At 38.1% G+C, this 24852-nt stretch overlaps 1 long non-coding RNA gene across 2 annotated transcripts in view; it reads left to right on the top strand.

Moving 5' to 3' along the window:
* LOC110363036 (uncharacterized) overlaps positions 1-24173 on the top strand; it is a 62861-nt gene extending 38688 nt beyond the window's left edge. The window contains exons 5-7 of one of the 2 annotated variants that reach the window (XR_010473994.1): positions 14650-14830; positions 20405-20525; positions 22159-24173. This is a non-coding gene — a long non-coding RNA (uncharacterized LOC110363036). Of the gene's footprint in view, positions 1-14649; positions 20526-22158 lie in introns of both variants that reach the window. The other variant, XR_010473993.1, reaches the window with a different exon arrangement.
* The last annotated feature ends 679 nt before the right edge of the window (positions 24174-24852 follow it).

Here is a 24852-nt window from a genome sequence, read left to right on the forward strand (position 1 = left end):
CGATATTTAGGTGTTAGTGGCTTGATATGAGAAATGGGTGACAGTTAAAATAACTAATTTCTCTCAGACCCATCCTGATTCCTGGTCATGAAGGTAAGTCAGGCAGTGCCGTCACACTCCAGGGAAGGCTCAGGACATGTGCACACAGTGTGCCCGTGGCCACCAGCACGCACATACAGGTTCTCTACAGCCTTGTGAAGGAGGAAACTCACACCAACACGAAGGCTAAGACAAGGACCGTGAATCACTTGGGCCCCGGTAGAACCTTGTGTGATTTTCTGCTTACATTTTTAAGGAGTTCTTTGCTACTTTAAAGCATTTTGTCCCATGTGCGTAATTTCTCTGAAAGTGCTGTAAGGTAAAGAATCATAATTAGAAAGAGAATGATATTATCGTCAAAGAGAAAAATGTGGTGGGGTTCTTTTTCCACTCTAATAAAGTCTGCTGTTTTAAATCACAGGAAGGGGAAGAGGAAGAGAAAAAACAAAACAAAGCTGTGAAACTGATTGTAGATATTATATTCTTAAAAGTAAATATAAACTTCAAGTAATAAACACTTTAATACACTATATTCCATGTTATTGTTTGATGCCTGTTTTGGGAAAATAGTCCAAAAGAAAACATGTTTCTAGCCTGCAGTTTATGTGCTGTTTTTCCAGTGATTATTTTTCAGGGCATGAAGCTCTCATATTTACTGTGCACCCTCAAGCTTCAGCACACATATCAAGTGTTGCCTCTGCTGATTCAGCAGCCCTGAGTGATGCTCTATGAATGCCATTAAATTGCCAGGCTGCAATTACATGGCAACTTTAAAAAATAAGCATTGGTGTGTTTTCACTAGAAATTGTGATAAAGACATGGGACAAAAAGAGAGCTGTCACATTCCTGTCATTAGATGTACATACAAAATTGTTTAAAACCTTCAGTCACACGTAATTTGTTACCTAATGTCAACAAAGATTTATCATTAACTGTGTTGATTCAAGGCAGACATTTTATGCATGTGAAAAGGTATCCTGGGTCTCAAAAGTATTTTACAACACATGTTACTGTCTTTGAGATGTGAATATAAGTTCACCAGTGAAGAACATATTTTAAAGCTGTAAGAAAGACTTTTTGCCAGTAGTACTCTTGTATGGTCACAAATGAGCAGGACTTGACAATAAATGAAAGACTAACGAAGTGAGGAGCTAGGCTGGAGCATCTCTAATCCACCCCTCTCAAAGCAGACACTGAATAGTGCCTATGCTGTAGTTACATATCTGGTGCCATCTAAAGCGTAATTTACAGTAGACTCTTCTCAGCATAAATATAAAATGACACATTAAAAGAATAAAGACATTTGACCAAAAAAAAATACTAAACATTACTTCTTAATAATGTTTTCTACTTCTACAGCTGACAAAAATATTAATAGAGTGAATCTATTCTACCATGGCTATTTCTATGTTTTCCCCAATGCTGTTAAAACATTGTGTTTTGACTTGCTCTTAAAGGTAATAACACTAAAGGTATTTTAGTCAAAATAACCTTTACTTTCAACTTGCTTTACAGAATATTAGTTGAAACCCAATGTGCATTTTGGTTTCTTGGAAAAAAATGGTTCAATCTACCTAAAATGATTTTATTTTAGACTTTTAAAAACTGTGGGTGGGTTCTTCAGATGACTTCAAAACTGGATGGATTTCTTGGTACTGGAGCAAAAAAGAAATGTGAAAAACTTAAAATCCTTAAAATTATTTGCATAACAGAGTTTCTGTTACGTTTACTGATATTCTTTTCATATAAGGCAGGTCCCTAACTACAAATACCCTGAATATCAGAGCAGAAGGCTGCTCAGCTCTACAGTCTGTAGGAGTGTACAGGTTTGTATGCTGAAGACACCAAGGAAGAATGCAAGATGCAGCGGTGATGGCCAAATGGCTCTGAAATACCTGGAAAGGCATTACGTGAAAACAATGTTCTTGATCATCTCATGTCTTCAAGGCAGAAATATATGCATGTTTGAAGGGAGGAAAAAAATTTATTTATCAGCAAAATACACTTTTTCATGGAATGACTGTCAGGCTAATCCAATGAATCCTTCCCTCCTCATGCCTCTTTGCTGCTGTAGGGAGGGGCATGCAATTTTCACTTAGTTGTCTTATAATCTTATAGAAGGCATGCATTTGAAATAACTTTTGCTTGTCATTAATTAAGGAGCAGGAAATTAGCATGTTTCTGGGATTGGCTGTCTACTGCATATTGAGAGCACCACCTGGCGGTAAAGCAGAACTAAACAAAATATGTATTAATGCAAAATAATGGACCACTACAAAAATGTATGGGTTGAATAAATCTCTATAAAACTATTGGCTATGTTGCTCCAAGAAGATGTGTATGCAACCAGCCTGATTTTTAAGCTAAAAAAAAACCAACCCAACCTATCAAGAAAGCAGTACAGAAAGAGGTTTGCCTTCCAAATTAGTTTTCAAGCAGACTTGTACATTGCTTTCTTTTGAGTTCTGTATGTGTGTGTATACATAATATGGGCTGCCTGATAAGCCTTAGTGTTCTGGTAATATAATCACCTCACCGAGGATATTTTGCTGTATTTTGCAAAATATATGTTAACATTTTTAAGAAAAAGAGCACCTAGCCTGTTCTCGGAAAAGAATACGGCTTATTTGAAAAATAAAGAAAGAAAAAAGTGTATTCCAACCAGAAAAGTGATACAAGTAGGGAATGAAATGAAAAATTTAATTAGGAGCTAAGGAATAGGTGTCCAACATGTACTAAGAAATAAGTACATCAGCTGCAGCTAATAATCATATTTGTCAGGGCTGGTTTTGTATCTAATAGTCTCCCATCAAATAAATGTGTATTTGGGAAAGGAAGAGAAAAGCTGGTTCTTCTTAAATGGAGCAAGTATCCTCCAGTGCAGCCCAGTCCCACCTATGACCACTGTCTGAGAGGCCATGGTAGTGCTGAAGTGTCCCCCAAGTTCAGCTGTCACTAGGAACCTCTGGATTTCCACAGCAATGTCTGTGAATCTGCTTCCTTTTCTTCCTGGCCTGTGTCTGAAGCTCAGAGGCTCCAAAATTAGTTATTTCCCAGGCTCCCTGCTCTGTAAGCATTCATTAAAGCTCAAAGATAGCTAAAGCCCTAGAGACCTTGGTGCCTGGAACTCTTGGCTTACTGTTGCTGAAAAAAATGTTTTATGCTTGTTAAATACAGGTCTTTGGACTTTCCTGCTGCAAACTTTCTATAATTTGTCCCAAACAAACAGGAAAAAAAAGAAGTCATGTGGAAGGAATTTGGTGCTGAATGCATACCTTTCTCCTCACCATTAATTAAGAGGAGGGAAACCAAATGACATTACCCTAGACCAGGGTTGTCAAACTCATTTTTATTGTGGGCCACATGAGCCTCACGGTTGCCTTCAAAGGGCTGAATGTAATTTTAGGACTGTATAAATGTAGGAGTAATTAAAATTACATTAGGCCCTTTGAAGGCAACCGTGAGGCTGATGTGGCCCCCAGAGAAAATGCTCTTGACACCTCTGCCCTAGACAGTACATTCTGGCCATCTGTCTCTGTGCTATAGCAAGTGTGCAGGATGTTAATATATCTAGCTCTACCTCTTCTGACTCAAACCATTAGCCAAAGTTCAGTTCTTGTGTAGTTTCCATTAGACAGAGAAACTGATGAGGTGCCGCCTTGATACAGTCCTCCTATCTGTTACAGACGTAACATAAATATGACCACTTTTCTCCACCTCACTATAGAAGTTAGAAAGGGGAAACAAGAAACAAAACCAGAAGTTTCTTTTTCCCCAGTGCAAGCTACTCTCAATTTTAATACAAGTACTTTTACAGTCTTCTTTCTCAGGTTGAGCGTTGTTTTTGTGGCCATCTTCATGTCTTTTTCACTGTTTTTCACTATCTATGATAGTTCTGTCTCTGGCTATCTGATGCCTAACGTCAATGAAGTCAAAGGTGTGCCCTGGTTGTTTTTAACAAGGTCCTAGGAAATCCCTTAAACCACATAGTCAAAATATATCTTCAAGAATTCTAGTCAAACAGCGACCTTTTGTTGATCTAGCCATTGTCAAAGCGACAACAAAGAGGGCTTCTAGCTGTTCCTTTATTTAGGTAGAAGTAACTGAAAACAGTAACCAACTAATTCAGCCAAGTAATAATGTTTGTGTTTTTATCCACTAGCCTGTCAGCTGCAGAACACTATCATGGTAATTGGTAAAAACAGACTGTATTCCTCCCTTGGCAAAATTGATGTAATATCAATCCTATGCTTTAAGTGTAGCTATGTAGACAGAGCTTTCTCTTGATAAAAAGCTGGTTTAGCTTACCATAAAATCTTTGCATACATCATGGTTTGAGGTGCCATTAAAGATTAAACCTCCTAAATTTATTCAGGTAGTAAATTAACTTTCATTTTTGTCTCCGAAGATGAAAGAGTGAAATCCCTTTTAAAAGGAAGAAGGCTAGATAAAGATGTAAATCAGTACTGATACGTTCTGACTTGAGTATTTTCCAATTAATAAGTCAGAATTTAAAAACCAAAGATCTGAATTTTAGTACTTGATTGTAGAGATGAGCACAAGCACTGAAGAAACAAGAGCAAGTCTGAAACCTTCCTTGCTGTCAAAGGACCATGGTGACTAATCTCATGTTCTCAGAATTCTGTTATCAAACCACAACTCAAATGCATTCACCACTTTTTTGTACTGACTTATCAGGTCTGTCTGCATGACAAATGATTGCTGTGCCAGACCTTTGATCAACTCATCAACTCTTCTTCATCCAACGCATGCAAAGAAAATCAGAGGAAAGAGATAACGTTTCTGTAGAAACTGCTACCAATAAACAACTACTTGCCACTTTATCAAGTGACATTTGTCCCTCTCAGTCAAGCCATTTCAGAAGAAAACAGGAGAAAGCTGTCAGGTAGTGTAGACATGAATCTGAAAATTAATTACTTTGCATCAGAGGCTATCCTCAACCAAATTGTAATGAGGCAGGGCCAAGTCCCTGCACCTCAGAACTGTACTGCCTGTTCAGATCCTCTAATTCACTCATTAAGGTTGACCACGCAGGGCTTGTCATCAATTCCAGAGAGACCTTAGTGAAGGCACCTGAGTGATGCTCCTCTCCCAAAACATGATGAAGGGTAATGCACTCACCACCAGTGTTGCCTACTTAGTGCTCTGTTGAGCTGTAGACAGAATGGCAAAGTGTTCATGGGCTGAGGAAACACAGCTCAATAAAGATATTCCCTCTCCTCTCCAGGAAAAGACAGGTGCTTAGATGAAAGCATTGCATGGGATACATTTTGAATATACCAAGATACACCTAGATGGCATGTCTTACTAGGAAATTTGCTTGGAGTAGACCTAGATTAAAATATAACTCACTGGTGATAAAACACTGATTCTCTGGAGGCTGTTGAAGTAAGATGGAAAGCTCTCATGTCTGTAAAATGATACCAAAGACTGGCTACTATTCCAAACACTAAAAAGACCATGCAAACATTTAGGAAAAAATAAAAAGGCAAACAATGATAACTGAGGATAAATTTTGATCAGGACTAGATTCTTACTTTTATCTATAAGTCACATGGAGCAGGAACATGTGTGGAGTTGCACCATAAAACAGGGAGTTGAAGAAGGCATCCTGCCATGGCAGACTTCCAGTTCCCGATACAGAGAAAGGTGGGCAATGTTGTGCTATGCTTCCCTAAGTTGAGTTGAGTCAGTGACAAGCTACCACTCATTGCTACTGGAGAGAGAGAGACACAACACTTTTATCCATCCTTATTTCTCTGCTATGTGTGGGGGAGTTATTGCCATGCTGGGTTTCCTACAGAACAATCCTACTGTTGTTTCCTGGGCGTTTGGAAAGTGACTTTGTGCTAGCCCTGCCTGGAAGCTTGTGGTTTTGCTCCTTTTTTGATCAAAACAATCTCTACTGGGAGGTGTAACTTGATGAGGATATACCTATCCAAATTCAAATAGTTCTTTTATACCTTCTGATATGGCAGATCTCAAAATCCTTTCCACAGCACAGAAGATGTTTAAGACACGGCATCTAAGTCTGTTACTGTTTTGATTTTCCATCCATTATCGCCTTGCTGAAGTGCAAAACATCAGGGAAGACACAGTCCTTTCTCCAAGGTATCTAACACGGACAGGTATGTGACAGACTGGGCATACAACATCAGTCTTCCAGAAAGTAGTACAAGCAGTCTTTCCCCATGGATTTTGTAATGCCAAGCAGATACAGTTATTTTTTCTGGAGGCAAAGGTGAAAAGTTCCTATAGATGAAAGACAGCTTGTTATGGATCATCTGCTACATCGGTATTGACTAAATAGAAACTTCAGGGCTTGCAACAGCAACTCTTTCTGTAATTTACCTCTCCCATGCTGGCATCACATGTGTGGATCTCTGTCCCCCAGTGTCTCACAGTTTGTATACTTAGGTTTCTGAGCTCCATGTTGTTATATTTAAAGTGGAATCAAACTGAAAGTTTATTTAACTATGTATTAAACATCGGAAATAATTTATAGTGTTATAGATGTACCCAGATACATAATAGTGGCATAGTGTATAACAAAGCATGGCATATTCCCTTTGTAGCATGTAAAAGAATGTTGCATGCCAAATTTATCACCGTCTCAAGTAATCTAATTTACTTCGTTTTCCTCTATCTACAACATAGCTGCTTATGTCCTGCACAATGTGCGTAGGGCAACTATTTCTGCTCAGTCATGCTTGGAGCTGATGCAGTATCTTTCATTTTTCTGAACAAATGAGATAACTTAAATACAAGTGAGAGAGTCAACTACCCAGCTGGGCCTATGAGCATCATTAAAGCATCCTATGGCTTTGATAGTTGTGTACTGATGTGCATTGTACATATGCTGATACAAGGTTTTGATCTGATAAACTTGCAAAAATCAATAGAATCTTTTCTTTTTTTCTCTTGAGGTTCCCAGGCTACTAAAAACATATTTATTTGACAGTATTCTGCTGGCACTTTAGAAAAAATTTTTGATTTTTAGTGGTATACATTTTGTCATATGGCTTTCAGGCAGCTAACAGTAGCTGAGCATTAATGTTTGTGTTCAAATGACTAGAGGAATGTTCTTTCCTAATATTGACTGTTTATTTTAATAAGGGTACTGTTGTATTACCTCATAGCTTTAAGAAGAGTGATGAGCAATGTGGCATGTGTTTAACTTCAGCTGGCAACTAAGCACCACACAGCCACTCAATACCCTCTTCCCCAGTGGAATGGGAGAGAGAATGAAAAAAAGAAGTCAAACTCCTGGGCTGAGATAAAGGCAGTTTAACAGGACAGCAAAGGAAGACGGAATAATGACAATAATAACAAAAATAATAATAGAATATACAAGACAAGTGATGCACAGTGCATCTTGGAAATCTATGCACTTGGGAATCTATGCTCAGCTCACCCCCAAGCAGCAGTTCCCTCAGCCAGCTTCCCCCAAAATATGTACTGAGAATGACATCATATGGTATCAAATATCCCTTCAGCCAGTTTGGGTCAGCTATCCCAGCTGTGCCCCTGTCACAGCTTCTTGTGCATGTGGCACAGCCTGAGAAGCTGAAAAATCCTTGACTAATCAGCAACAACTAAAATATCTATGTGTTATCAACATTATTCTCATTCTAAATCCAAAACACAGCACTAAAACAGCTACTGGAAAGAAAATTAATTCTGTCTCAGCTAAAACCAAGACAGTAGGGTACAGGGAAATCATAGAAATCTTTTAAGAAAATTCTCATTAAACAAACAAACAAACAAACAAACAAAAACACAAAAAAAAAAAAAAAAAAACAGGAAAGCAACATTCTGGAAGAGAGAAGCCAGCTTTTTGCAGCAGGAGGAAGAAGCATGCTAATTTGCCTTGAAAGTGACTGGCCTATTTATTTTTTATGAAGAAAGGAGAAAATACATATGCATATCCAGATACCCATGTATATGATTAAACAAAGAAATACGATCTTCTTCTAAATTGCTGAGCACTTGGAAGTGAAAAAGTTTTGAGCTTTTTGTAGTCTGTTCATGCAGCCCAATGGGATGGCAGACTGTGTGATATCTTGTGGCATCCTCATTCAGTATCCTGAGCTGGCAATAGATTATCAAACACATGGGATGAGATTTTTCTTCACTTAAAATAACAGTGTTATGTACTCACCTCTGTGCCCAGTTCACAAGGGATATAATTCTGCAACAGTTCTGCATACACGACTCTACACTTTAGTAAAAGCTGTAGAAATTTTTGCTTTTAGCCTGTGAGTACACTGGCTCTTTTTCCCAGTATCTGGCAATATGGTGGCTGTCAGATCTCAGTTTCATGACCTCTTTAGACATGGAAATGCTTTGCCAGATACCACTTTTCTTTGGAAAGAGTTTCAAGGGAGAATCAAATACAAACAAATATGAAGTCAGCCTGCCGAGAAGCGGGAAATGCAAAACACTGAGAGCATGCATTACTTTGAAAGTACATTGTCAACACACTACCCTGTAAGTCTAGTATGCTGTGAGATACAAAAATCCCTCTCAGTTAACAGACAGCTGAACAATTATTTTTCAAGAACTGACAAAATACTGAATTTCATTATATTCTTTAAAAATAAAGAAAAACAAAAACCAAAACAACATATACCCCCCCACCAAAACCAAAAAACAAAAACCAACCAAACAAACTAAAACCAAAAAAAACCCCAACACTGAACCTAAGGATAATATGTGGAAAAGTACTGTAGGTGAACGAACTCTGACAGACTATGAAAGACTAAATACTGAGGTAAAAGGGAAATTTCTGGATCACAACTCCTTTAAGATAGAACAGGTAAACAACATCAAACCTTCAGGGCACCAAGCTCAATCTAGAATATCATATATTTTGAGCCCTGACTGGAAATCAGGTTTTGTAGAAGCTTCTGAAAGATATTTTTTTGTAGTAATTAGCTTAAAAATTAAAGAACTGTTTTTTGCACATGAATTTATTGACTTCTGAGACTGAATGCTGAAACTGACAGCTTCACACTGTAGAGGAGCTGGCCAGTAGAATAAAAAAGCCTTGGCTTCTGGCGTGGTAAACTATATCTATAGAAGTAGTTATTTGTTAATAACTTATATTGCAAACCAATATTTTATTATATAGTTTACCACATCGGTCCTAGCTACAAGACCAGTTCAGTTTCTAACCTTTATGAAAGCAATTCAGAGCACTTTCTGTATCAGCTAAGTCAATATGAAAAGTCTTGCAACCCTGCCTGAGGCACTACCACTCTTCCTTGGGCCATATTGGAAAATAAGTCAGAAAATGTCCAGGTTTAAAATAGCACTAAACAAACAAACAAACAAAAACAAAAACAAAAACAGAAAAAGAAAAAAAAATGCACCAAAAAAAAACAAAAAAAACCCCACAAACAAACAAACAAACAAACAAAAACAGCTGTTGGTATTTCAAATGTGCTTTACATGAAAAGAAGTCCAGCAGAGAAACAGTGGCAACACAGACATCTTTATGCCAAGAGATATGGAAAAGTTTTACCCAGTAAAACTAAGGAAAATTACTCCTTAGTAACTCCTTTACCAGCAATCCATTGGAGTACTTTTTGAGTCCAAAGAGTGTTTCTTGCATCCAGAGAGGATGGTGATAATGCCCAAAAACTAGAATAACACGTAGTATCAATGGTAAGACTCATGATGTGACAGCACTTTTCCATGTGAGGTCACCTCAATTCTACCATTAAATGCATATGACATTTAGTTGGAGGTTGGATGTGCTGGCACTTTCTAAGTTGAAAAGGGCAGAAAAGATGGGCAAGTGAAGGAAAAGAAATATGTAAAAAAAAGCCAACCCAAAACTTGACTGATAATCAATAATCTTTCCAATACAAATGAATTTGGAATAAACTATTGAAATCTTATGTTGGAGGCATTGAACAGTGAAAAGGAGTGGCTCAAAACATTTTAAATGTTTTAAAATGTTTTCAAATGTTCTTAAAATGTTTTAAGTGTTTTAAAATGTTCTCAATCACAGTTTTATTAAAATCCCCTTTTAAACAAACTTTTTGCAAGTGAAAACTCCACTCAAAGACTCTTAACAGCTCTGTCAGTACAATACTAGTTTAGAAGTTGGGCACCTTTGACGATAAGGATGGATATGAAAATGGGGTCCTCACTGTGGGCTACTTCTGTCTCAGAGAGATTTGTGACATTGAGAAGGGTTCCTAAGAGCATTAGGGATATGTGAAAGAAGAAAGACAGGGGATTAGCTGGAGATAATGCAAGGCTAAGGTTTGTCAAGAAATGAAGCAGATGACTCTTGAGAAGACTGCAGAGCTGGGTATAATTCTGACAGAGAAGGACAGAAGCAGAGTTTAAGAAGTGAGTCATTATTTCCCTCCTCTCAGCCCAGCTGATAAACCATAAAAATGAGCAGCTTTAATATTAAAGTATGCTACCAAGGACCTGAACTGGGAACAACTTGTATGCTTTATATAAATCTTCTTAAGACCTTAGCAGAGAGTAAAACTTAAAAGGCTGCAACTATTATATGTGAGATTTTTTTCCCCCCACTTGCATCCTGAGCTGCCTCAGGCCCAAAAGTCTGAACTGTTCAAGGAGAGTATCAGGCAGATGGAAATCACAAGATCCAGGATCCTTTAAAAAAACAAGTCACTGAATTATTCAACATGCTTGAAGTAATGAATATGCCTTAAGTTTTAGCGAGTTAGTATGTTTATTAGTTCCTGGGTTAGACCTTTGTCTGACATACCTTGTTTCTGCCTTTTGTAATACTACTGCGTCAATTCTATGATAGCATGGTCAATAGCAGAAAGGTGTGAGAAAGAAGAGTCCTCTTTTGGTATGAAAACAGCAAATTCAGTGTGAAAGTCAAAATTATTCCTAGCATAGTTACTTTCAAATACTTCTTGCTCCGTGATGTTAGAAAGTTAAGCTGTGCTGTGATAGACCCACTTATTGTAAGGAACAAACACTTCATTATAGATACAATGTAAAGCAACCCCTACCTACTCTAACACCTCTTGGGAGTGTGCCCAGAAGCTACCACTCTTACTCATAGTCTTGCTCGCTCAAAGCGTATTAAATGGACACAGAAGTTACCCATGTCCAATAATTAATTTTACAATGAATATCACCAGTGCATTTTCCCAAAATTTATCTGCCTTTTTTTAAAAAAAAAAAAACAAAACCATCCCTATCACCCTGTATGTATGAAAAAGCGAGAGGGAACAATCTACCTTCCATCATTAAGAGAAATTCCAAGCAAAAAATTTTTTTTTGTATCCCCAATGTCTCGTCCTATTTCAAAACTGTTTCCTGGAGATTCAACTTTGGAAACATCACTGGAGAATGCTGATGTTCTGTCACTCTTACACATCAAATGGTTGAAGCTTGGGAGCTTATGAGAGCAGCTGTTTCTTGCCTCACTCTGCAAAAGCATGTCCTGAACCTTACTGAGGTGAAAATGTTACTTATTTTTTCATGGGATTCATCAGTGTCAGAGAAAAGGAGTAGAAAAGGACTCCAACTTTGCAGGGCTCTTCTGACCTCTCCCTCCAGATCAGACATCAAGTGATGTGGACTTATCTTAGACAAAAATGTAGTGGGAAAACCTGCCAAATTAGTAAGATTCATAGAAATAACATTCCCTTATACTGAACAGGCCACCCCAAGCTCATGAAGATTTCAGAGGCCTCTGGAGGTGTATTGCTCCTGCAACAGAGAAGACATGCTTGTTCTCCCCATTTTAACAGCAGCACCATGAAGCAAGAGGCCAAACTGGTGTTTAAAGCAAACATTTCAAAGAATTAAAACACCCACTTCGCATAGCTCTGCTCCTTACAGTGGTGTCTCCTACATTCTATATGGTCATTAAGAAAACTCTGCTTCCTCTGGAAAAGAAAGAGTGGGCAATGAGACAAAAAGCTCTGAAGCAACTATTTTGACAAGAGTGCTGTGTTCAATGAAGGTTCACATTTCTGTGACTGTAAAAGAGCTCGTTCTTATGCTACTAAATTCTTCAGTGCTAGTTCAGTAATGCAGTGAAGAAAGTGAAGCAGAAACCTGAGACTGACAGCTATTTGGATGCTTCTGGCTGAGAATATTGCCTTCAATAAACCCATTCACACTCATATGTTGCTGATCCACAGGTCATTCCTCTGGGCAAGAAGGAGGACCAGGGTAACTATAGACCAATCAGCCTCACCTCCATCCCTGGGAAAGTCATGGAACAACTTATCCTTGGTGCCATCTCAAGGCATATCAAGGATAAGAAGGTCATTAGGGGCAGTCAACACGGCTTCACCAAGTGGAAGTCATGCTTAACCAACCTCATAGCCTTTTATGAAGACACAACAAGGTGGATAGATGATGGCAGAGCGATGGATGTGGTCTACCTTGACTTCAGTAAAGCACTTGACAGAGTCTCCCACAGCACCCTTGCAGCTAAACTGAGGGAGTGTGGACTTGATGATCGTGTAGTGAGGTGGAATGCGAACTGGCTGAAGGAAAGAAGCCAGAGGGTTACGGTCAATGGGGCAGAGTCCAGTTGGAGGCCTGTATCCAGTACTGGGACCAGTATTACTCAATATATTCATCAATGACTTGGATGAGGGAATAGAGTGCACTGTCAGCAAGTTTACTGATGACATGGATCTGGGAGGAGTAGCTGACACGCCAGAAGGCTTTGCTGCCATCTAGTGAGACCTGGACAGGCTGGAGAGTTGGGCAAGGAAAAATTTAATGAAATACAACAAGGGAAAATGTAGAGTCTTGCATCTGGGTAGGAACAACCCCAGGTTCCAGTATAGCTTGAGGAACAACGTTTTAGAGAGCAGTGTAGGGGAAAGGGACCTGGGGGTCCTGGTGGACAGCAGGATGACCACGAGCCAGCACTGTGCCCTTGTGGCCAGGAAGGCAAATGGCATCCTGGGGTGTATTAGAAGGGGGGTGGTTAGTAGGTCGAGAGAGGTTCTCCTTCCCCTCTACTCTGCCCTGGTGAGACCACATCTGGAATATTGTGTCCAGTTCTGGGCCCCTCACTTCAAGAAGGACAGGGAACTGCTGGAGAGAGTCCAGTGCAGGCCAACAAAGATGATGGAGTGGAGCATCTCCCATATGAGGAAAGGCTGAGGGAGCTGGGTCTCTTTAGCTTGGGGAAAAGGAGACTGAGGGGTGACTTCATTAGTGTTTATAAATATGTAAAGGGTGAGTGTCACAAGGATGGAGCCAGGCTCTTCTCAGTGACAACCAATGATAGGACAAGGGGTAATGGGTTCAAACTGGAACACAAGAGGTTCCACTTTAAATTTGAGAAGAAACTTCTTCTTATTGAGGGTGCCAGAGCACTGGAACAGGCTGCCCAGGGGGTTGTGGAGTCTCCTACTCTGGAGACATTCAAAACCCGCCTGAACACATTCCTGTGTAACCTCATCTTCTTGAGGTCCCTTCCAATCCCTAACATTCTGATTCTGTGATTCTTTGACTTCCTCTGACTAGCCTTTTTCTACATATAATTCAGTTCATTAAGTTGTTATTATTGGAAACTTACACAGTCTTCGCTATGATACTCCTGGTGTAGTAATATGAATATAATCTAGTTGTTTTTAAAAATATATATCTATTTAATTAATAACCATTGCCTTATGTATTATTTCACAGTGCAAATAATATGCTAACACAGACAATGCTAAAAGACTGGGGGAGGCTGCAGGTTCTTCTGTTGTAAAAAAAAAAATAATAGAAAAGGTCTGTAACAAAACTGTAACTGTACCATATTTGTTTTAGTTCCTCTGTCCTTGCTCTGGATTGTATTTGTTTCAGCTACCGCCAATCAACCACACTCATAACTCAGTATAACCCACACTCTTCATCTATCTATTTGCAAGAAATGTAGGCAATGAAACATTTTTTGCAACAAGTTTTACATCAAAATAAAAAGGAAAAATGGGAATGGAACTGCTGATTTGCAGTAAGACAGTGGGAAAGTAAGGAAAGGGCAGCAGAAATGACTCTCTGAGGTTTCAAGTCAGCTTTCTTCCTAAACTCCTGAAAACCCACTATAGACCTACCAGTGTTGGTGTCAGAAATGGCAGAATACTTTCTAGGTCTGTTTTCCTAAAGCTAATTACATAGGAGCATTAGGGCAATTATGGGAATGTACCGGTAACAACTGAAAGCTCACAGTGAGTTCAGACACATGAAGAAAGTTATAGATGAAGGAAAAGATGACCTTCTAAAAATTCTGTTGATACACTCACTAATCTTGTATGCCATTATTTTTACCTTTGACTCTCTGGAGTTTCAAGAAGCAAACACCATCTGCTAAGAGCATAAATAGAGCAGGGAAACGAGACCGTACCTGGAAAACAAAGCCTTCTTGTATAGTAGTGTATCTCTCCAAAAAACTTCTCTAGTGCTTTCAGCTTCCCCTTAACATAATTTCCATATTAATTCCATGCAACAACTGGCTGCTCAGTAGACCTTACAGTAATTTTCCTTACTTATCAGTTAAATAAATAAATAAATAAATAAACAAATAAATAACAAATGAACTTTTTTACCTTTTTTTTTTTTTTTTTTAAGGAGCTGCAAGTCGTCAGAGCAGTAGGCAGCCTGGACCCAGCCTGGACCTGCCATTTCTTGGATGCGTGTTTTTACCTCTCTTCTGGAGAAAGTTCTATCCTCAGGCAAAGTGGCAAAATAAAAGTATACAGCATACTGCTTATATTTATTGACCTTGATTATGTGGTGTATACATATAGAGGTAAAGTTTAACAAATAACTATTGCAAGAAATATCTCTTATACCTAAGGCAAATAATGGAGTAGCGGTCAGAGAATTAAATGTTTCCTTTATGTTAAGAATAGAAAACCGGTAGTCAGTTGTCTGATGCTCACTGACCCGTGGAAATTTAACTGGCATATAGTGATACTTTTGCCTCAAAGGGTTATTCTTGAATGCCACATTAAATTGCTGTGGCAAACTATAGATAGCTTAGAAATACCCCACAGCCTGCTGTGTACACCACTCCACACATACACTGCTATTCACTCAAAGCTACATCAAACTTGAAAGGCCAATCTTATTCACTCTTTTCCACTCCTTGCCATCTTTAATCGTCTCTGCTGCTTTCTTAGTCTAGTGATTTCTTGACATGCTTTATTCCTTCACCTAGCTTGTCTATTATTCTGCAACATTGTTTTCTTACCAGTAATACCTGAAGTTACACTGAGCAGCAGTGCTTTGGTAGTATGTGTCATTTTTTCCATAGTAGAGGTTTTGAGACTTTTTTTACTTTTGTTTCCCTCCTCTTCTCTTCCTCTGCACTGACCCTGTTTACCTACCCATCAGCAGTTTCAGTCTGAGAAGGAAATCCATAAGATAGCATGATCTTCCATTTTATCTTCCCAAATCCTGCCTGAAACAACAAGCAGTAGCATAACATTTGGAAAAAGATGTTATAACCCCATTTTTCTTAGATGCTTTTTCTTTTATCTTTGCTATTTTCAGAAGTCCGAGACATGCTCTAGGCTAATGTTGCCATGGTGTTGTCTCAGATTTGGTCTGGCATCCTCCCAAGGACATGTGTGCATAGCTTTTTTCCTGGAGTTTAAAGATGCACCATTGACATTTTTCTCCCTCATGGCCATTTCAAATGAGTAGAGAAGAACAACCAAACCATCAAACAGATTTCTTTGAGCAGAGGTCAATCCTACATCTGCCTTGTGTATATTGTGCCTGGATGAACACTGATACATTCAGCATTTCTGGTGCTGCCATTATCATTTCATGCATTTTACAAACAAAGAACATACAGATGAAAATCCAAGTATTAGTTAGGCATATGAATTTAGTTTTTTCTTTTTGATGCAGGTGGTCCTGAGGACAGGTCCAAATTTTTCTTCAGCTCATCCTTCTCACCTCTGCTTCCCAACATACATTTTCACAAAAATGTCATTCACCTGCCCTACCCTGGAACCGTTTAATTTCTGGGTATGTTTAGACATACTTTTAATCAAAATATTGTATTGAAAATACTTTTAGAGTGTACAGCACTCTTACAGAGTGCTTACATTTTTGGTAACGTATTAAGTTCTCAAAAGCTGCTGTAAACATTTTAATTTCATGACAAAACCCAAGATTTTCAATCCTGTTTTCTGAAAACAAGGAGTTCTTCCTTAATCTTTTTGATAAAACTGTATTTTAATAGAAAAAGCTCTAGGTTGTACTGCTTTTTAAAATATGTCAAAACAAAAATCTAGCAAAGACAAGATAATAGCCAAAACTTTGCTGTATAATATTATCCACTCCCTTATGGCTTGTGTGTTAAAATATCTGCCCGTTTTTGTTATTCAATCTAATTAAGGAATAGTTCCCTAGGAAATGTTTTTCTCTGAGTAAATCCTTATGGAAAGCTGTTGTTTGCTATCACCAGCATTTCTGTCCTTAGTGCTGTTTTATATTCTTGTCTACAAACAGAATTATAACTGAAACAATATAAGGGTGTCTTGCCATTAAAAAAACATGTATTAATCTGAGAACCAATGTTGCACCTGAAAAAATGAAGGACTTCTGGTATTATATCTGACTTGTGCTGTTTTAACTTTTGACCCTTGTGTTTAAACATTAGATGTCTTACCTGAATAGAGAGATCTTGAACTTAGCAAAGAGAGAAAATGGTTTTAATGGGATTTGAATGTCTGAACATTTTTTTAAAAAGGTCTGTCTGCAAAAAGACAAAACAATGCGTTTTTCATGTTAATGAAAGTGAAGATTTAAAAATTCTGAGGGTTGTAAACATCACTTTGAAAGCTTCTGGTAGGAAAGATGATATAGTCACAAGCCTCCTCTCTGCATTTTTGTTGATAAGGAGATAGGTGAGAGTGAAACACTACAAATCTGCAGGATTTTGCTCATTTATACCTGTGTCAGGACTTAGGTTAATTTTAGATTATCTCACTTCTAGATTTTGTGCACTTCAGTATTTTCACTGAGTGCTGTTGCTGGAGGTGACTGGCAGCAGACGTGCTCTTACCTGTCTTTTTTCTCTGTCATAGTCCCTCACCTGTATGTTTTTGTTTAAGCATTTTGGCTAGTTAATGAGTTGAGAAATGTTCTGTAAGCCAAGTATTGGGTGGAGTATGAGCACTCAGAATTTAATTAAGGAGTTCCCAAATCACCCACCTCTAAAGGCGGGAGTTAGTCCCAAGGATGAGGGACTCACTGACTTTGATTTTGCTGTAGTCCCTACTGGGTTAAGCAAATACATTCAATAGGAACTGCATTTCTTCAGAGAGAGGGCAATGCAACCCTCTGTGCATCTGCTCTGAGAGGTTTATTTTGACCATTTTAAGATCCTACATAAAGACAAAACCGAAATTATAGCTGTTGTCTCTAGTGCAGAGAATTCAGGTATTTGGGTTTTTTTTTTTCATGTTCAAATTCAGGGAGGAACTTCATCAGTATTGGAGCCTGCACCATGAACAAAACAAGACAGACTATTGAAAGAAAACAAGATAAAACGCATGGAGAAGTATTTGCTCAATAGCTTATGGTGAAATGAAATGCAAAATGTGTTCATGTGTACCAATAACCTTGAAATGGGATGGCTGCTGACGGATATCTGTTTTTGTTTGGGGCACTCAGCATAAAAAGCTGAACTGCTTCATACATTTAATTCTTCAACTGGCAAGCTTACAGAAATGAAACCAATCCAAAAGAATAATGTAAGCATGGAAAAGATTACACGATGTTATTGAATTATTGTTAGTTTCCCAAAATCTTTTTATCTCTGTACAATTTGCATTGCCTGACCACAGAAAAGGTGATGCCAGAGCTGAAAATGTCTTCGGTAAGTTTTATACTACTTTGTTGTTTTACAAGGCAGAAGTTCAAGTGTGTACTGGGCGTAGGTGGCAAGGCACTGGCAATAAGGTGCAGGGGTGGCTTTTGAGGGAAGAGATCAGGGGCTGCTCTGTGCTGGATGCACCCAGTTACAGTCAGCTCTAAAACAGAAGGAAACACCTTGTATTCCTCATGGCATTATAATTAGAGTGATGAAAGTTTGCTAATAGGTCAATGACTTTAAAGGAAATCACAACAAGGAAGCATCTACAGAAGGTATTCAGCTTGTTATACAGTTTTTGAGTGGTCCTAAAGTGACAGTGCACAGTGTACTGTGTAGCTGCAGCTCTGTATTGGCTCTCTTAATCATCCATTTAGAAATAGAAATAAAAAGTTTGGCCTTAATTCTGATAATCTAATTATCTTCCTTTGTGGTTTTTCATAACTGAAAACTGATCAACTGACAAGTGGTATTGAAAAACTGTGTATCTCATCATTCAGTTCAAATCACTGCTTTCTTCTTGGCTCCCTGGGTGATCTTTTGCAAAATTAACGCTGCATATTAACACTTCTGTAAGCAAACTTCTATCTGCCTGGAAAAGACTAAGGAACTCCATTTGTCCCCAGAGGGAAAAATCATAGAATCAGATATTCAGCTCAAAGTGTAGGTACTTATCCTACTTCCAGTTGCCTCAGTCTACCCAAGACACTTCTAGCCCAATTTCACAATCAGTTGAAGAACTCCCAGTTCTGGTTCCAGAAACTATTACCTGCAGTAATTAGTATTGTTAAGTTAAACATGGCTTTTCAAAACCCAAAGCTTTGTTCTAATTTCATTTTTTTGTTCAAAGCTCATAGCTGCATTTTCACAGAATCACAGAATCGACTGGGTTGGAAAAGATCTCAGAGATCATCGAGTCCATATGTCCATATGTTCGTTTCCATATGTCAAGTTTTAACTGTTTACATTGAGCATGGATATTCAGTTCAGCAGAAAGAATTTCCACAATGAAAAATCAGAGCTATTTCAAATTCCACAAAAAGAAAAACTACAAACAACTTAAGAGTCCAGCTCTATATTTTTTCATACACAGAAGTAGCTTTGGCAGGTTTTAGTGGTGCTTCTCACAGAATTAAGAATCTCATGACTTGTATATTACAGGTCACAATGATGTCAGCTCATGTAGAATGCAGATGAGAAAGCTGAAACATTTTCCAAATTGCATTTTAGAAAGGAATATTTTCTAAGACACATTTTAAACTGTGTTCTTTTTGATATTTCTTGGAGTTACGAATGTGTTAAAAATGTGACAGTCCAAAAGCACAAGTCCTTGTCACTTTCTATTATCCAGTAATTTTAAGCATTTTCAATTAAAATATAACAGTAGTCAGTACATCAGGAATAACTTCTTTGCAGCTATAAAAAGAAACCTGTTATAGAGTCCATAATGAGGAAATATTTTGAAACTGTGTGAAATATAATGAGGAGTGCACACTGCAAAGTGGCCTCAATTGTAGTGTTTAATCATAGTCCTTCCAAAAGAACAGCAAATGAACTATTTTGTAGCCATAGTTTTCATCTTTTTCTTTTTTTCTTTGATAAGCATGTGTTTGTGTCAGCAGTTGCGTTAAAGATGACATAGAATTATATCTTTTGTATTGGGCTGCAACTTTAGTGATGCTCCTTTATGAGAGAGATACTTCTGTGATCTTTAACTCCATAATAATACATGTCAGAAAGAATTTCAGTCCTGTGCCTGTGTGTAGTTACACCCCTACCTTGCTTTGTGTCTCATCTGAAGCAACTGTTTTCTACTCCACGCATGCACTTTTCTTTCCTACAAAAACATGGAGTAGTAAGTTGGCCTTTCTGCATGCCCTGGTGTCACCTCAATGTGGAGACAGGATGTTATCAGGAAACAGAAACTCCCATGCGCTTTGTGCTCATCACTCTGGATGTAGTCTTGGGTATCTAAACATTGCAGATAGGTGCCCCGACCCTGAATTTGATTTGATGTTCTATGGAAAGCAATTGTAAACAGAAAATTATAAGCTTAAAGTTCTCCTGGTAGCGATGCTGTTGAGGAGATGTGTGATTGCCTTCTCTGTTAACTGGAGTTTCCCAAGTGTTCTGTTGCATGAGAGAAAAAAATTCAAGGTATCAAACAAATTATATCCTTTTAGGACACAGGCACACAGTAGCAATACAGTCAGAAGTCTTGGTCAAGAAATAATTTCTCGTATTTTTCCACTAAGCACATTTTTTTTTTCTGCTGAAGCTTTGTTTTTCTAGTTTAACCTTGTATGATTTGGCTTTAAAAAAGTACAATGACTAAACCTGATATGTTTTCTCTTTACCATTTCAAAATACTTCTAGTTAAATCTTTGGAAACATCAGAAGACTAAAATGTCTGATGAAATGAATAGGTAAGATTATGGGTGGTTGCTTTCATCTAAGGGTGAAGTCACTACTACCAATGTAATTGTTTTGCAGCCTGTGCTCCTTGGAGAGCTGCAAATGGAAATGCACACACTGCTCAGCAGGATCACAAGGAATAAGGAATGAATCTCAGAGGAGCTGAATGATGGCCCTTCACGAAGTCATGATGTATTAGGTAATTTCTCATTTTCACTACTATTTTCACAAATTCTTGACAGAAAAAGAAACAAATCCATGGAAGTAACTACAAGACAGTTCTACCCAAGTCGTTCCAATAGCCATTTATTTTCCTTCTGTGTTTTATTTATCATGACAGCAAACTAAAAAAAAACAAACAAACAAAAAAAAAAAAAAAACAAACAAAAAAACCCAAACAAACCAAAACCAACCACAAAAACAACAAAGCCCCCCAAAAACCCACAAACAAACAAGCAAATAAAAACCCCACATTATATCATAAGAACACACTCGGCCCTGCTACCAGCATGCTGGTTAGATAGAGGAAGGGAGTGCAGCAGAGAGCAGAGAAAATTGTAGGTGATTTGATAGATAGAACACTGGCACATTTTGCAGGTATATGCAGAGCAAATGCCTTTTCTACATTTGAAAAAATATAACGTTATTTTTAAGTTACAGAAATGTAAGTATATGAAATAAATTTAAATTACTGTGCTTGTAATTGCCAACCAAGATGAAAAATGTGTTGGAGATAGAAAACAAGTTTTGATTATTAGTCTGGAAAAAGTAAAACAAACAAACCAAATTCCTAGTAACCAGTGTTACAATTCTTACAGGCCGGAAATATCTGCATTTCGATTTACAAGGGTTGCCTTTGGGTTAGAGAAAAATAAACCATCTGTCCTTAGCCAATATAATGTTGCTGTTGAGCCTGTCAAAGTTCACTACATTGACCATCAGGCTATTTGGTATGGAAGCTGCAGCCTATCAAGCTCAAAAATCAACAGTTTTATCTACCAGGTGACAAATCGTAATGGAAAGGAAGAGGATCAGAGACGACCCTCAGAAGAAAAGTAGCTGACACAGTTTGCCCAGGCAGCACTGACATGTTGGCAAATATGCTCACGCTTGCAGTGAAAGTGAACGCAAGAATTTAGCTGCAAAATTCTTCATTCGTTCCTTGAACATGTCATAGAAAATAATTCAGCTTAATAGTGTGAGGATTTCTTATTTTTGCAGTTTTCATCGGTCTACAGAGAACAGATTTTAAACCCCTTTCTTTGTCCTATTTTTTCTAATTTTTCCTTCTATTATAGAACATCAAAATACAGCTTTGTTTCTACCACCCACACTCAACTGAAACACTATGTACATGTATTAAATCTGACATCATGGTCATGTCTCACTTTTGTGTTTAGAAGGAAACTATTAACATTCACATTCCTCAAAGGAGCATTTGTAGTTTACCTTCATTCTCCCTCTGCGTTTACCTATGCATTTTCTTCAGGTTCTTTCTGGTCTTGCTAACTTCTCACTGAGATCACCTAAACCAGAAATATGGTAGAAATAAAACATATCCAGTTATTAAATAATTTTTCATAATGAAATAATCCAGAATACTGGCATGAAGATTGACTTCTCCTGTCAGTCAGAAGATCACAAGGTGATTGACAAATGAGAGGAAAAATAGAAAAAAAAGCCAGAACTCTGAGGGAAAGTAATGAAAATTTCCACACTGCCTGATCTGGACCATGCTTGTGCTATTTGGTATTCACTGATTTCTTTCACACTTCTGCCCTGTGCTGTCAGCCAGTAGCTCCTTTGCTCAAAGGTTTCCTTTTTTTCCCCAGCTGTGCACCTGTGAAAAGTCCTCCATGCCATACCATTTTTGTTCATCTCAACACTAACTTCAAAGCACTAGAAATTTTATAACATGAAAAAGGAAGATTCTAGTAATAATGTTTAAGAAAAATGTCTTCGTATGGGCAACATTGAAGCTTTAGTATAACCAAAGAACTTTTCCAAGGAAGTCCTGGAATTATGTGAGTATAAAGTAATTTTTGCCACAGATGTTGGGGGAACATCTGCAATTACAACAAATCCCACATGTCACAAAACCAAAATAAGTAGAAAGGTGTTGATTTTGTGTTGCTTTGATTGTGTGGTGTGGTTGGTAGCTTCACAGAGTGACTGAGAGGATGTGATCCCATCATGGTCTGGGCATGAGGATGGTGTACTAAGAGCTGCTGGAGAGAAAGCTTAGTACAGATGTCATTCACCATTTGTAGAAATGTATACACAGAGATAGGTGAGGAATAAATGTTTCCCACATATTTTAAAAACTAGAGCATTCCATAATTAAAGGCACAGGACATTGTTTTGAGAACTCACCCACGGTGCACAAGTGTGCAGAAATGGAGTAAAACAAGAAGTAGCTTGTTGGCAAAAGAGAACGTGATTGCTGTTGATGGCAAAGATTTTGGTTAAAAGTGTTACAACCTGCCACATTTCCACTCTAGTGTTATAATTTAAGATGTGACAGTGAGGACAAAGAAATGTGCTGCCATTAAGCTTTCTTTGATTCACTTTCATTTCAATTCACATTTTCCTGTTATAACTAATCAGACTGTATTCTCTCCATTATCATCTTCTGCACAGAGTCTTAGGGCAACATTTCTTTTGAAAAACATAGTGGAGGGACAGGCTGAGCTTAATTTTTTTTTCTCCCCCAATATTGAGACTGGGGAGTTTGTGATCCCTTTTCAAGAAATGATCTGCATTATTTTAGAAAACATATTTAATGACAATACTGAACAAAAACCAAATGCACACTTTCTAGTTCAGCAAAACCAGCACAAAATGGATTCTTTTGTTGGAAGATGACATGGCATTTTTTCTTCTCTTGTTTCTCTGTAAATATAATGCTAAAATACTAAGGATGTAAGGTAGCTGAGATGATGGTAAGTGGATCTGATTGCATTATGATGGGGAAAACAACACACAAATTCCAATAATCTCTAACTTCAATGCTTTCAGGGTTTCTCTGTTCGTTTGCTTTTTAAGGTGTTTCTCTTCCTTGTCCCTGCCCTGTGGCTAGGGCTAAGGAGCAATGGTGTTAACATATTAGCACAAGCCAGAGCTCCACCTGATATGCTAGCACCTTGCTACAGTGCTGTTTGTGCTCTCCATCAAAACCAAAAGCAGGCACTTTGTTGCCAAAGTTGAGGCTTTTATCATGAGCCTTGTGACATTTGTTGTTTCTCTTTCAAAGCCCCACAAAGTCAAGAGGGAGCTTTGTGGGACAGGATCAGGTAGATCTCTGCGGTGCAGCTGGTGGCACTGTGGCAGGATGCTGGCAGGGAACAGTGTCGCCCTACGCTGTCTGTGAGCCCCATCAGTTTCAGCCTCTGACCTATGGAATAGGGTTAGTAATTTTCCACTGCACAGCAATGCTGTAACTCCTTCTCTCAGGAGCATTTGTTGACAGGTACAAAAGAGCCAGAAGTCTCTTTAAAAACTGAGCACTCCTCCCTTTTTCTATACTTGAGATTCCCAACCTTATTAGTGCCTGCAGGATGTGAGCCAAAATCTCTTGAGCAAAGGTATAATAGCTGCTCAGAGACGTTGATTGTAGGTGCAGTCATCAGAGCCTTATGGGTTTATAATCTGGGCCATTTGCTCATCTTCCTCTAACAGAAAAATATGTTTATTAATAAAGCCATGTGAAAACGGGAATGAAGAATAACATTGGCATTAAAAGAAACAATATAGTATAAAGGCAACTTTTCCCAGTCCTCTAAGTAGAATTAAGTTAGTAAGAATTTATAGCAGTACAGGTTTTTATTGCAACAAGTGTTAGTATGAATGCCTGCACACCGTACATTTGTAAAATAATATCATCTTCAAGTGTGCACCATTATACTCTAGGTGCTAGTATTATTTTGAAATATACCATACTGCTTTTAACATTTTCATTATGTATAGAAGTCATGAGACAGAAAGCTATGTTTACTAATGTCTCTTCTGTATTTTCACAGGGCAGAACTTTAAATATTTACAGCAATAAGTGTTTATGTTCAGGAATTCTGTTTGACAATGCAGATTCCTTAAATAAGGTTGCAAGACACTTTAATTCAGAGTCTAGAAGTAAAATGCTGTTGTCTTACAGCCTTAGCTTTTGTTGTACCTTACATGAATCTTCCAAATGATATCTATTTTCACCTTCCAGTGCTCGTTTCTCTGATACTCGTCTAAAAAATGCCTCACCAGCACGGCAGCGAAATGATTAGTGTCTATTCATGGAAAACACCTGAAAGCTGTAACTGTCCAAAAGTGTACCGAGTATCAGATTTGCAATCCTGCTCTGCTGACAGCTTAACTGTTGCTTCTGAAAAGGAGTTTGCAACACAGAGAGAAGTAAAAGACTTCACAATAATCTGCACAATCCTACATTATTTACTACCTATCTGTAGAGCACAGCTTCAGCTGGCAGGAAGAGTTAGGACTGAGAATGAAAGACACATACTGCTGCTGCGAGAAATGTA

The sequence above is a fragment of the Columba livia genome, chromosome 1 (assembly GCF_036013475.1).
Source record: "Columba livia isolate bColLiv1 breed racing homer chromosome 1, bColLiv1.pat.W.v2, whole genome shotgun sequence".
Classification (NCBI taxonomy): domain Eukaryota; kingdom Metazoa; phylum Chordata; class Aves; order Columbiformes; family Columbidae; genus Columba; species Columba livia.